Here is a 12,808-nt window from a genome sequence, read left to right as displayed (position 1 = left end):
TACGGAATACCCGCTCAGTTAAGTTCCGACAACGAGCCAGACTTTATCAGTCAGATTAACAAGGAGTTCAGCTCCCAACTGGGCATACGCCAACAGTTACACTGTGCATCTCGGCTACAGGCCGCTGGGCTCGTTGAAAGACACAATCAGACTCTCTAAACCAAGTTAGCTAAACTGAGAGCGGAAACGGGGTTAACAAGGCTTAAGTTGCTCCCTGTCGCCCTTTTCCAGCTGTGGGTTACACCCGCAGGATCAGCCTGACTCTCTCCTGCAGAGATCCTTTATGGCAGGTCCCTCAGAACCCCTGGAACCAAAAGGTTCCCAAACTGGTCCAGTTTCACCACATGACTGAAGAAATTACAATTTATATCTTATCCCTCACCAAAGCTCTCGAGGAACTCCATGGTCAGGTTAAAGCGGCTCACTTGACACCAAGCCTATTGTCTAGCTCGCTTCCAGTGCCGACTGGAAGTTGCCATGGTAAAAAATTGGGTTTGGAAAGGGTTGGAACCTCGGTGGGAGGGGCCCTTCCAAATTCTCCTTACTACCCCCACTGCAGCTAAAGTAGAAGGTGGGAGTGCTTGGGTCCACCTCCACCACTGCAAGGTCGGTCGGTCACTAACCTGCCCCCTTTCCCCAGCACTGTCTTACAGGTTTGGAGCATGTCAGTTTGGATGCGGGTCGCCTGGGCCGTCTTCTACCTCGTCCCGATCGTCGTACTCCCACAGGAAGGAATGGGGAGGGACAACATTATTTCATCCTGTCGTTGGGAGCAATCTTCAAGGACATTTCACCTATGCAGAGGTGACGTTCTCCACTGCCCTCATGCACAGAGGCATGATACCGGCTCATGGAAGGTCACCAGGTTAACAAACTATGAGGGGCTAATGAAACAACTCCATTGGTCCAGACGATTGGAAGGAAAAGCTGCATGGACATTGCCCTGTTTTTGGACTAAATGTAAATTTGATTTTGGATGTAACGTGACTGGTGCCATAAAGGTAAAATCATGCCGAGAGGAGGGGATAGGTGGAGATTGCACGGCGGAAGGGAAAATCGTGAAAAGACGAAAAGGGTAAAACGGGAGGCATGACGGGAATGCGGGGTATCGGAAAGCCGACTCACTTCACTTGGGACCCAAAAGGAAGGGGACCATGAATCTCTTCCTCCAGATCTATCAGGGGGCTGGTTTAGCTCACTGAGCTAAATCGCTGGCTTTTAAAGCAGACCAAGCAGGCCAGCAGCACGGTTCAATTCCTGTTCCAGCCTCCCCGGACAGGCGCCGGAATGTGGCGACTAGGGGCTTTTCACAGTAACTTCATTGAAGCCTACTCGTGACAATAAGCAATTTTCATTTCATTTTCACCCATGTATGGCCAAGGACGGGTTGTCTGTTACCCGGACCCGCCTCGGTGGCCAGATTATTTTCAGTTTTCCCACTCTGGGGAACTCCCCAAGCGGTGGTTCACTGCCAGCGTTCCCAGCCACCGGAGCAGGTTACCCTCCCTTACCACACTGATTCAACCCCACCGGCAATTTGCCTTCCCCTTTCCCGGGATAATTCCCATTCACACTAACACAAGCTCCAAAGGTGGAAGGCATACATACCCAACCACTTCTCTCCCAATAGAGAACTGTTTCGGAAGAAAGGGATACGGATGTATGGTGGTAGAGGTGGAAGAGGATATAACATGTCTGTTCTCCACCTGGACCTGGTGTTGTAAGACTTCTTACTGTACAATTGTATAGGACATTGGTGAGGCCACACCTGGAGTATTGTGTGCAGTTATGGTGTCCTTATCTGAGTAAGGATGTTTTTGCTCTTGTGGGAGTGCAGCGAAGGTTTACCAGACTGATTTCGGAGATGGCGGGACATAGATACATAGAAGATAAGAGCAGGAGGCGGCCTTTTGGCCCTTCGAGCCTGCTCCACCATTCATCACGATCATGGCTGATCATCCAACTCATAGAACATAGAACATTACAGCGCGATAGCCTAATCCTGCTTTCTCCCCATAGCCTTTGATCCCATTCTCCCCAAGTGCTATATCCAGCAACCTCTTGAATATGTTCAAAGTTTTACCATCGACTACTTCCTGTGGTGATGAATCCCACAGGCTCGCCAACTCTTTGTGTGAAGAAATGTCTCCTTATCTCTGTCCGAAATAGTTTATCCTGAATCCTCAGACTGTGACTCCTGGTTCTGGACACACCCATCATTCGTAACATCTTCCCTGCATCTACCCTGTCTAGTCCTGTTAGAATTTTATAAATCTCGATGAGATCCCACCTCATTCTTCTGAACTCCAACGATCCAGCAGAGGGCAGCAGAGCGGAGCCGCTGATTGGCTGTTGCGGGGAAAATTTGCATCAGTGCATTGCGGTTACCGTATCCAGAAGGTGGAGGAGTTGTTGTCAAGGTGACAGTTAAACCCCAAACACTTCTTCAGTGTTTCCGTCCCTACCTCCTGCTCTAACCAAAAAAAACAATCACTGTGAGGTTCCCAGCCGAGTGAAGATCAAGAGGGAGACTTGAGGGCAGGTAGAAGTAGAAAGAAGTTGAACCATGATGTCACAGCCTGCAGGTAAGTGATTGGCTGGTGACTGGTAAGTAGTTTTTCTTTTCCCTGAGGTGGAGATGCCGACGTTGGACTGGGGTGAGCACAGTAAGAAGTTCCTCAGGTGATTCACCTGAGGAAGGAGCTGTGCTCCAAAAGCTTGTGTTTGAAAGGTGTCCCCTGCGGTCATCTCCCTCCAAAACATTCCGATCTGCAGTTGTGGATAGTGCTGAAGGATGTTATAGGATACAGAGGGACATAGATAAGCTGCAGAGCTGGGCTGAGAGGTGGCAGATGGAGTTTAATGCGGAAAAGTGTGAGGTGGTTCACTTTGGAAGGAGTAACAGGAATGCAGAGTACTGGGCTAATGGCAAGATTCTTGGTAGTGTAGATGAACAGAGAGATCTCGGCATCCAGGTACATAAATCCCTGAAAGTTGCCACCCAGTTTAATAGGGCTGTTAAGAAGGCATATGGTGTGCTAGCCTTTATAAGCAGGGGGGATTGAGTTTCGGAGCCACAAGGTCATGCTGCAGCTGTACATAACTCTGGTGCGGCCGCACCTGGAGTACTGCATGCAGTTCTGGTCACCACATTATAGGAAGGGCCTCACGGTAGCATGGTGGTTAGCATCAATGCTTCACAGCTCCAGGGTCCCAGGTTCGATTCCCGGCTGGGTCACTGTCTGTGTGGAGTCTGCACGTCCTCCCCGTGTGTGCATGGGTTTCCTCCGGGTGCTCCGGTTTCCTCCCACAGTCCAAAGATGTGCGGGTTAGGTGGATTGGCCATGCTAAATTGCCCGTAGTGTAAGGTTAATGGGGGGATTGTTGGGTTACGGGGTTACGTGGGTTTAAGTGGGGTGATCATGGCTCGGCACAACATTGAGGGCCGAAGGGCCTGTTCTGTGCTGTACTGTTCTATGTTCTATGAAACAAACCTGTTGGACTTTAACCTGGTGTTGTAAGACTTCTTACTTTTCCCTGAGGTGTGTTGATACGGTAAGGTTTTTCTATTTCTATATGTTTTTATTGTGTGATTGGTCACAATTTTTCTTTTTTGTTTCCTTTTTCATTTATCTATTATTTGATATTACAGTTGGACTAAGTTAAGATTAAAATTGCAGGAGATCTCAGACCCGTGTTATGCTCCTCTTGCTCAATGTGGGAGCTCAGCGACGTGGCTGATGTCCCTGGCTCCTTCATGTGCAAGAAGTGTGTCCAGCTGCAGCTCTTGTTAGACCACATGATGGCTCTGGAGCTGTGGATGGACACTTTGGAGCTCCCGCGATGCTGAGGAGGTTGTGGATAGCACGTTTAGCGAATTGGTCACACCACAGATTAGGATTGCTGAGGGAGAAAGGGATTGGGTGACCAAAAGGCAGAGAAAAAGCAGGAAGGCAGTGCAGGTGTCCCCTGCGGTCATCTCCCTCCAAAACATTCCGATCTGCAGTTGTGGATAGTGCTGAAGGATGTTATAGGATACAGAGGGACATAGATAAGCTGCAGAGCTGGGCTGAGAGGTGGCAGATGGAGTTTAATGCGGAAAAGTGTGAGGTGGTTCACTTTGGAAGGAGTAACAGGAATGCAGAGTACTGGGCTAATGGCAAGATTCTTGGTAGTGTAGATGAACAGAGAGATCTCGGCATCCAGGTACATAAATCCCTGAAAGTTGCCACCCAGTTTAATAGGGCTGTTAAGAAGGCATATGGTGTGCTAGCCTTTATAAGCAGGGGGATTGAGTTTCGGAGCCACAAGGTCATGCTGCAGCTGTACATAACTCTGGTGCGGCCGCACCTGGAGTACTGCATGCAGTTCTGGTCACCACATTATAGGAAGGATGTGGAAGCTTTGGAAAGGGTTCAGAGGAGATTTACTAGGATGTTGCCTGGTATGGAGGGAAGGTCTTACGAGGAAAGGCTCAGGGAATTGAGGTTGTTTTCGTTAGAGAGGAGAAGGCTGAGAGGTGACTTAATAGAGACATATAAGATAGTCAGAGGGTTAGATAGGGTGGACAGTGAGAGTCTTTTTCCTCGGATGGTGATGACCAACACGAGGGGACATAGCTTTAAATTGAGGGGTGAGAGATATAGGACAGATGTCAGAGGCAGTTTCTTTACTCAGAGAGTAGTAGGGGTATGGAACGCCCTGCCTGCAACAGTAGTAGACTCGCCAACTTTAAGGGCATTTAAGTGGTCTCTGGATAGACATATGGATGAAAATGGAATAGTGTAGGTCAGATAGGCTTGAGATGGCTTCACAGGTCGGCGCAACATCGAGGGCCGAAGGGCCCGTACTGCGCTGTAGTGTTATATGTTCTATGTTCTATAACAGATATACCGCTTTGGATACTGTTGGGGGAGATGACTCATCAGGGGAAGGCAGCAGCAGTCAGGTTCATGGCACCGTGGCTGGCTCTGCTGTACAGAAAGGCGGGAAAAAGACTGGCAGGGCTATAGTCATAGGGGATTCAATTGTAAGGGGAGTAGACAGGCGGTTCTGTGGTCAAAAACGAGACTCCAAAATAGTATGTTGCCTCCCAGGTGCACGGGTCAGGGATGTCTCCGATCTGCAGAACATTCTGAAGGGGGAGGGTGAACAGCCAGTTGTCGTGGTACATATAGGCACCAATGATATAGATTTTAAAAACGGGATGAGGTCCTACAAGCAGAATTTGGGGAGTTAGGAGCCAAGTTATAAAGTCGGACCTCAGAGGTAGTAATCTCAGGATTGCTACCAGTGCCACGTGGTAGTCAGAGTAGAAATGAAAGAATAGGCAGGATGAATGCGTGGCTTGAGAGATGGTGCAGGAGGGAGGGGTTCAGATTTTTGGGACATTGGGACCGGTTCTGGGGGCAGTGGGACCATTACAAATTGGACGGTCGACACCTGGGCAGGACTGGAACCGATGTCCGAGGGGGTGCTTTTGCTAACGCTGTTGGCAAGGATTTAAACTAATGTGGCAGGGGGATGGGAACCAGATTAGGAGGTTAGTGGACAGTAAGGAGGTAATAACTAAAGCCTGTAAGGAACTGGATCATGAAGTCAGCGTGACTAAGGGGAAGAGTAGACAGGGAAGAGATGATGAACGCAATGGGACAGGTGGTCTGAGGTGCATTTGTTTTAATGCGAGAAGTGTAGCAGGTAAGGCAGATGAACTTAGGGCTTGGATCAGTACCTGGGAATATGATGATATTGGTATTACTGAGACTTGGTTGAGGGAAGGGCAAGACTGGCAACTAAATATCCCAGGTTATCGATGCTTCAGGTGGGATAGAGAGGGAGGTAAAAGGGGTGGAGGAGTTGCATTACTGGTCAGAGAGGATATCACAGCTGTGCTGAAGGAGGGCACTATGGAGGACTCGAGCAGTGAGGCGATATGGGCAGAGCTCAGAAATAGGAAGGGTGCGGTAACAATGTTGGGGCTGTACTACAGACCTCCCAACAGCGAGCGTGAGATAGAGGTACAAATATATAAACAGACTATGGAAAGATGTAGCAGCAACAGGGTGGTGGTGACAGGAGATTTTAGTTTTCCCAACATTGACTGGAATACACTTAGTGTCAGAGGTCTAGATGGAGCAGAATTTGTAAGGAGCATCCAGGAGAGTTTTTTAGATCAGTATGTAAATAGTCCAACACGGGAAGGGGCCATACTGGACCTGGTATTGGGGAATGATCCCAGCCAGGTGGTTGAAGTTTCAGTCTAGGGGCTGGTTTAGCTCACCAGGCTAAATCGCTGGCTTTTAAAGCAGACCAAGCAGGCCAGCAGCACGGTTCGATTCCCGTACCAGCCTCCCCGGACAGGCGCCGGAATGTGGCGACTAGGGGCTTTTCACAGTAACTTCATTGAAGCCTACTCGTGACAATAAGCGATTTTCATTTTTCATTTTCATACTTTGGGAAGTGATCATAATTCCGTAAGTTTTAGAATACTCATGGACAAAGACGAGAGTGGTCCTAATGGAAGAGTGCTAAATTGGGGAAAGGCCAACTATACCAAAATTCAGCAGGAGCTAGGGAATGTGGATTGGGAGCAGCCGTTTAAGGGTAAATCCACATTTGAAATGTGGGAGTCTTTTAAGGAAAGGTTGATTAGAGTGCAGGACAGACATGTCCCTGTGAAAATGAGGGATAGAAATGGGAAGATTAGGGAACCATGGATGACAGGTGAAATTGTGAGACTAGCTAAGAGGAAAAAGGAAGCATACATCAGGTTTACGCGACTGAAGACAGATGAAGCTTTGGAAGAATATCGGGAATGTAGGACCAATCTGAAACAAGGAATCAAGAGGGCTAAAAGGGGTCATGAAATATCTTGAGCAAACAGGGTTAAGGAAAATCCCAAAGCCTATTATTCATGTACAAGGAGCAAGAGGGTAACTAGAGAAAGGGTTGGCCCACTCAAGGACAAAGTTATGCGTGGAGTCAGAGAAAATGGGTGAGATTCTTAACGATTACTTTGCATCGGTATTCACTGAGGAACATAGAACATAGATAGAACATACATTACAGCGCAGTACAGGCCCTTCGGCCCTCGATGTTGCGCCGACCTGTGAATTCCCTCTAAAGCCCATCTACACTATTCCCTTATCGTCCATATGCCTATCCAATGACCATTTGAATGCCCTTAGTGTTGGCGAGACCACGACTGTTGCAGGCAGGGCATTCCACGCCCTTACTACTCTCTGAGTAAAGAACCTACCTCTGACATCTGTCCTATATCTATCTCCTCTCAATTTAAAGCTATGGCCCCTCGTGCTAGACATCACTATCCGAGGAAAAAGGCTCTCAATGTCCACCCTATCTAATCCTCTGATCATCTTGTATGCCTCAATTAAGTCACCTCTTAACCTTCTTCTCTCTAACGAAAACAGCCTCAAATATTAATTTTTAATATTTTTTTTATAAGGTTAATGGGGAGGGGGCTGTTGGGTTACTGGTATAGGGTGGATACGTTGACTTGAGTAGGGTGATCATTGCTCGGCACAACATCGAGGGCCGAAGGGCCTGTTCTGTGCTGTACTGTTCTATATTCTATGTTCTATATGAGGCGCCCAGAATCATAACCGGGTGAAGCGCCATTTTTGACTAAAGGCTAAGGGCTAAAGGCAGGATGCCGCCGGGGGAAACGCTGAGGTATATGCCGCACGCTAATTGGTTACAACCGGGACTATTAATTAATATACTATGCGGCCCTTTAAAATTGTGACTTTCTGAATGTGGCCCTTGCACGGAAAGGTTTGCCCACCCCTGGCTTAGAGACAGTGGATTGGTCTATATTTAAGAACTCAGCGACTAACTTAAATGAGTATGCCACCACCATCACAGACTTCATCAGCAAATGTGTGGACGACTGCGTGCCAAAGAAAGCAGTACGTACGTTCCCCAACCGGAAACCATGGCTCAACCGCGACATTGACTCCCTACTAAAGGACAGATCGGAGGCGTTCAAGGCAGACGACCCTGTCCTTTACAAGAAATCCAGGTACGACCTCCGCAAAGCCATCCGAGATGCCAAGAGAGAATATCAAACTAAGCTAGAGTCACAGACAGACTCTCGGTGGTTGTGGCAAGGACTAAACAACATAACGGGCTACAAAGCGAAGCCGAGCAGTATCTCTGGCAGCAGCGCACCCCTCCCCGATGAACTTAATGCATTCTATGCTCGGTTTGAGCAGGTAACCAACAATCCGCTGTCGAGTGCCCCAGCAGCCCATAATTCACCCATACCCACCATCACAGTTTCCGAAGTCAGATCGGCCTTCCTGAAAGTGAACCCACGGAAGGCGATGGGCCCGGACGGGATCCCTGATCGTGCACTCAGAGCCTGCGCATACCAGCTGGCAGAGGTATTCACAGACATCTTTAACCTGTCCCTACTCTACTCCGAGGTCCCCACCTGCTTCAAGAAGACCACCATCATACCGATACCAAAGAAGAACCAGGCAACCTGCCTCAATGACTACCACCCGGTGGCCCTGACGTCAGTTGTAATGAAGTGCTTCGAGAGGCTGATCATGAAGCGCATCACCTCAATACTCCCGGAACGCCTTGACCCACTTCAATTCGCATACCGTCACAACCGGTCCACATCAGACGCCATTTCCCTGGCCCTACACTCATCCCTAGAGCATCTCGAAAACAAGGACTCCTACATCAGACTCCTATTTATTGACAACAGCTCCGCCTTCAACACCATAATCCCAGCCAAGCTCATATCAAAGCTCCAAAACCTAGGACTTGGCTCTCCACTCTGCAACACGGGGCAGCAGGGTAGCATGGTGGTTAGCATAAATGCTTCACAGCTCCAGGGTCCCAGGTTCGATTCCCGGCTGGGTCACTGTCTGTGCGGAGTCTGCACATCCTCCCCGTGTGTGCGTGGGTTTCCTCCGGGTGCTCCGGTTTCCTCCCACAGTCCAAAGATATGCGGGTTAGGTGGATTGGCCAGGCTAAATTGCCCTTAGTGTCCTAAAAAAATAAGGTTAATGGGGGTTGTCGGGTTACTGGGATAGGTATACGTGGGCTTGAGTAGGGTGATCATTGCTCGGCACAACATCGAGGGCCGAAGGGCCTGTTCTGTGCTGTACTATTCTAATTCTAAAAAAAAAACTGGATCCTTGACTTTCTGACCAACAGACCACAATCAGTAAGAATGAACACCAACACCTCCTCCACAATAGTCCTCAATACCGGTGCCCTGCAAGGCTGCGTACTTATCCCCCTACTCTACTCCCTGTACACACACGACTGCGTGGCAAAACTTGGTTCCAACTCCATCTACAAGTTTGCTGACGATACGCCCATAGTGGGCCGGATCTCGAATAACGACGAGTCCGAATACAGGAGGGAGATAGAGAACCTAGTGGAGTGGTGTAACGACAACAATCTCTCCCTCAATGCCAGCAAAACTAAAGAGTTGGTCATCGACTTCAGGAAGCATAGTACTGTACACACCCCTGTCAGCATCAACGGGGCCGAGGTGGAGATGGTTAGCAGTTTCAAATTCCTAGGGGTGCACATCACCAAAAATCTATCCTGGTCCACTCACGTCGACGCTATCACCAAGAAAGCACAACAGCGTCTATACTTCCTCAGGAAACTAAGGAAATTTGGCATGTCGACATTAACCCTTACCAACTTTTACAGATGCACTATAGAAAGCATCCTATCGGGCTGCATCACAGCCTGGTATGGAAACTGCTCGGCCCAGGACCGCAAGGAACTTCAGAGTCGTGAATACCGCCCAGTCCATCACACGAACCTGCCTCCCATCCATGGACTCCATCTACACCTCCCGCTGCCGGGGGAAAGCGGGCAGCATAATCAGGAATCCCTCCCACCCGGCTTACTCACTTTTCCAACTTCTTCCATCAGGCAGAAGATACAGAAGTCTGAGAACACGCACGAACAGACTCAAAAACAGCTTCTTCCCCACTGTCACCAGACTCCTAAATGACCCTTTTATTGACTGACCTCATTAACACTACACCCTGTCTGCTTCATCCGATGCCAATGCTTATGTAGTTACATTGTATATCTTGTGTTGCCCTATTACGTATTCTCATGTATTTTCTAGTATTTTCTTGAATGTTGTTTAATTCCCTTTTATTCCATGTACTGAATGATCTGTTGAGCTGCTCGCAGAAAAATACTTTTCACTGTCCCTCGGTACATGTGACAATAAACAAATCCAATCCAATCAAATCCAATCCTCGTCACGATTCACCCTCCCACCTAATTTGTTATCATCTGTAAACTTTGAGATGTTACACTTTGTTCCCTCATCCAAATCATTAATATATATTGTGAATAGCCGGGGTCCCAGCACTGATCCCTGTCGTACCCCACTAGTTACTGACTGTCAATTTGAAAAGGACCCATTAATCCCTACTCTTTGTTTCCTCTCTGCCAACCAGTTTTCTATCCACCTCAATACAATAATCTCGTATGCGGGACTTTGTCCAACGCCTTCTGAAAGTCAAAATATACCACATCGACTGACTCCCCCTTGGCGACTGTACTGGTTACCTCTTCAAAGAATTCCAACAGATTTGTCAAATATGATTTTCCCTTCATAAATCCATGCTGACTCTGACTGATCCTGCCACTGCTTTCTAAATGTCCCGCTATAAAGTCCTTGATAATGGATTCAAGCGTTTTCCCCACTACCGATGTTAGGCTGACTGGTCTATAATTCCCTGCTTTCTCTCTACCTCCCTTTTTGAATATCGGAGTGACACGAGTTACCCTCCAATCTGCAGGGACAGTTCCAGAGTCTATAGAATCCCGGAAGATGACCACCAATGCATCCACTATTTCCAGAGCCACCTCCTTAAGCACTCTGGGATGCAGATTCTCAGGCCCTGGGGATTTCTCTGCCTTCAATCCCATCAATTTTCCCATACATCATATTAGGAAACGGTAACTCGATTAGGATTATACTGCTTGGACGAAAGTACAGTGGGGGGATTGAGGACATTCCCAAGATTGGGGACATACCCGGATTGGGGACATTCTTGGGTTTGGAGACATTCACGGATTGGGGACATTCCTGTGTTGGATACATTTCCGGATTGGATACATTTCCGGATTGGAGACATTCCCGGGATTGGAGACATTCCGGGATTGGAGACATTCCCGGGATTGGGGACATCCTGGGATTGGGGACATTCCCGGGATTGGGGACATTCCGGGATTGGAGACATTCCCGGGATTGGGGACATCCTGGGATTGGAGACATTCCGGGATTGGAGACATTCCCGGGATTGGGGACATTCCTGGGATTGGCAACATTCCCGGATTGGGGACGTTCTGGGATGGGGCACGTTCCCGGGATGGGCCACGTTCCCGGGATTGGAGACGTTCCCGGATTGGGGACGTTCCCGGGATGGGCCACGTTCCCAGGATTGGAGACATTCCCGGGATTGGGGACGTTCCCGGGATTGGGGACGTTCCCGGGATTGGGGACGTTCCCGGATTGGGAACATTCCCGGATTGGGGACGTTCTGGGATGGGCCACGTTCCCGGGATTTGGGACGTTCCCGGGATTGGAGACGTTCCCGGGATTGGGGACATCCTGGGATTGGAGACGTTCCCGGGATTGGAGACGTTCCCGGGATTGGGGACATCCTGGGATTGGAGACGTTCCCGGGATTGGGGACATCCTGGGATTGGAGACGTTCCCGGGATTGGAGACGTTCCCGGGATTGGGGACATTCCCGGGATTGGGGACGTTCCCGGATTGGGAACATTCCCGGATTGGGGACGTTCTGGGATTGGGGACGTTCCCGGGATTGGGGACGTTCCCGGATTGGGAACATTCCCGGATTGGGGACGTTCTGGGATTGGGGACGTTCCCGGGATGGGCCACGTTCCCGGGATTGGAGACGTTCCCGGGATTGGAGACGTTCCCGGGATTGGAGACGTTCCCGGGATTGGGGACATTCCCGGGATTGGGGACATTCCCGGGATTGGGGACGTTCCCGGATTGGGAACATTCCCGGATTGGGGACGTTCTGGGATTGGAGACGTTCCCGGGATTGGGGACGTTCCCGGGATTGGAGACGTTCCCGGGATTGGGGACGTTCCCGGGATTGGGGACGTTCCCGGGATTGGGGACGTTCCCGGGATTGGAGACGTTCCCGGGATTGGGGACGTTCCCGGGATTGGAGACGTTCCCGGTCTCTCCCCGGTATTGCCGCTATTCCCGGTCCCTTCCCGGTATTCCCGGTCCCGGGCTCTCACTCACCCTCGGGTCGTTCCCGATTTTCAGCCACCGAGAAAAACGCTCCTTCCGCCGGAAACCGGCACCAGCCAATCAGAGCGCAGTCTGGGCAGCCAATAGGAGCTCAGAAGGGGAGGGGCTTCAGAGAGAGAGGAATGGGGATAATAGAGAGAGGGAGGGAGATAATAGAGAGAGATGGAGGGATGGGGATAATAGAGAGAGATGGAGGGATGGGGATAATAGAGAGAGGGAGGGATGGAGATAATAGAGAGAGATGGAGGGATGGGGATAATAGAGAGAGATGGAGGGATGGGGATAATAGAGAGAGGGAGAGATGGGGATAATAGAGAGAGATGGAGGGATGGGGATAATAGAGAGAGGGAGAGATGGGGATAATAGAGAGAGATGGAGGGATGGGGATAATAGAGAGAGATGGAGGGATGGGGATAATAGAGAGAGATGGAGGGATGGGGATAATAGAGAAGAGAGAGGGATGGGGATAATAGAGAGAGATGGAGGGATGGGGAT

At 49.6% G+C, this 12,808-nt stretch overlaps 1 protein-coding gene across 1 annotated transcript in view; it reads right to left on the bottom strand.

The window, feature by feature from the left end:
* fbxo41 (F-box protein 41) overlaps positions 1-12,354 on the bottom strand; it is a 258,780-nt gene extending 246,426 nt beyond the window's left edge. The window contains exon 1 of the mRNA XM_038792922.1: positions 12,305-12,354. The gene's annotated coding sequence lies outside the window, so the exon portion shown is untranslated. The remainder of the gene's footprint in view (positions 1-12,304) is intronic.
* Positions 12,355-12,808: the final 454 nt, after the last annotated feature.

Source organism: Scyliorhinus canicula, chromosome 3, assembly GCF_902713615.1.
Source record: "Scyliorhinus canicula chromosome 3, sScyCan1.1, whole genome shotgun sequence".
Taxonomy (NCBI): domain Eukaryota; kingdom Metazoa; phylum Chordata; class Chondrichthyes; order Carcharhiniformes; family Scyliorhinidae; genus Scyliorhinus; species Scyliorhinus canicula.
Note: the sequence above shows the minus strand (reverse complement) of the source record. Positions and strands in the feature narration are given on the sequence as shown.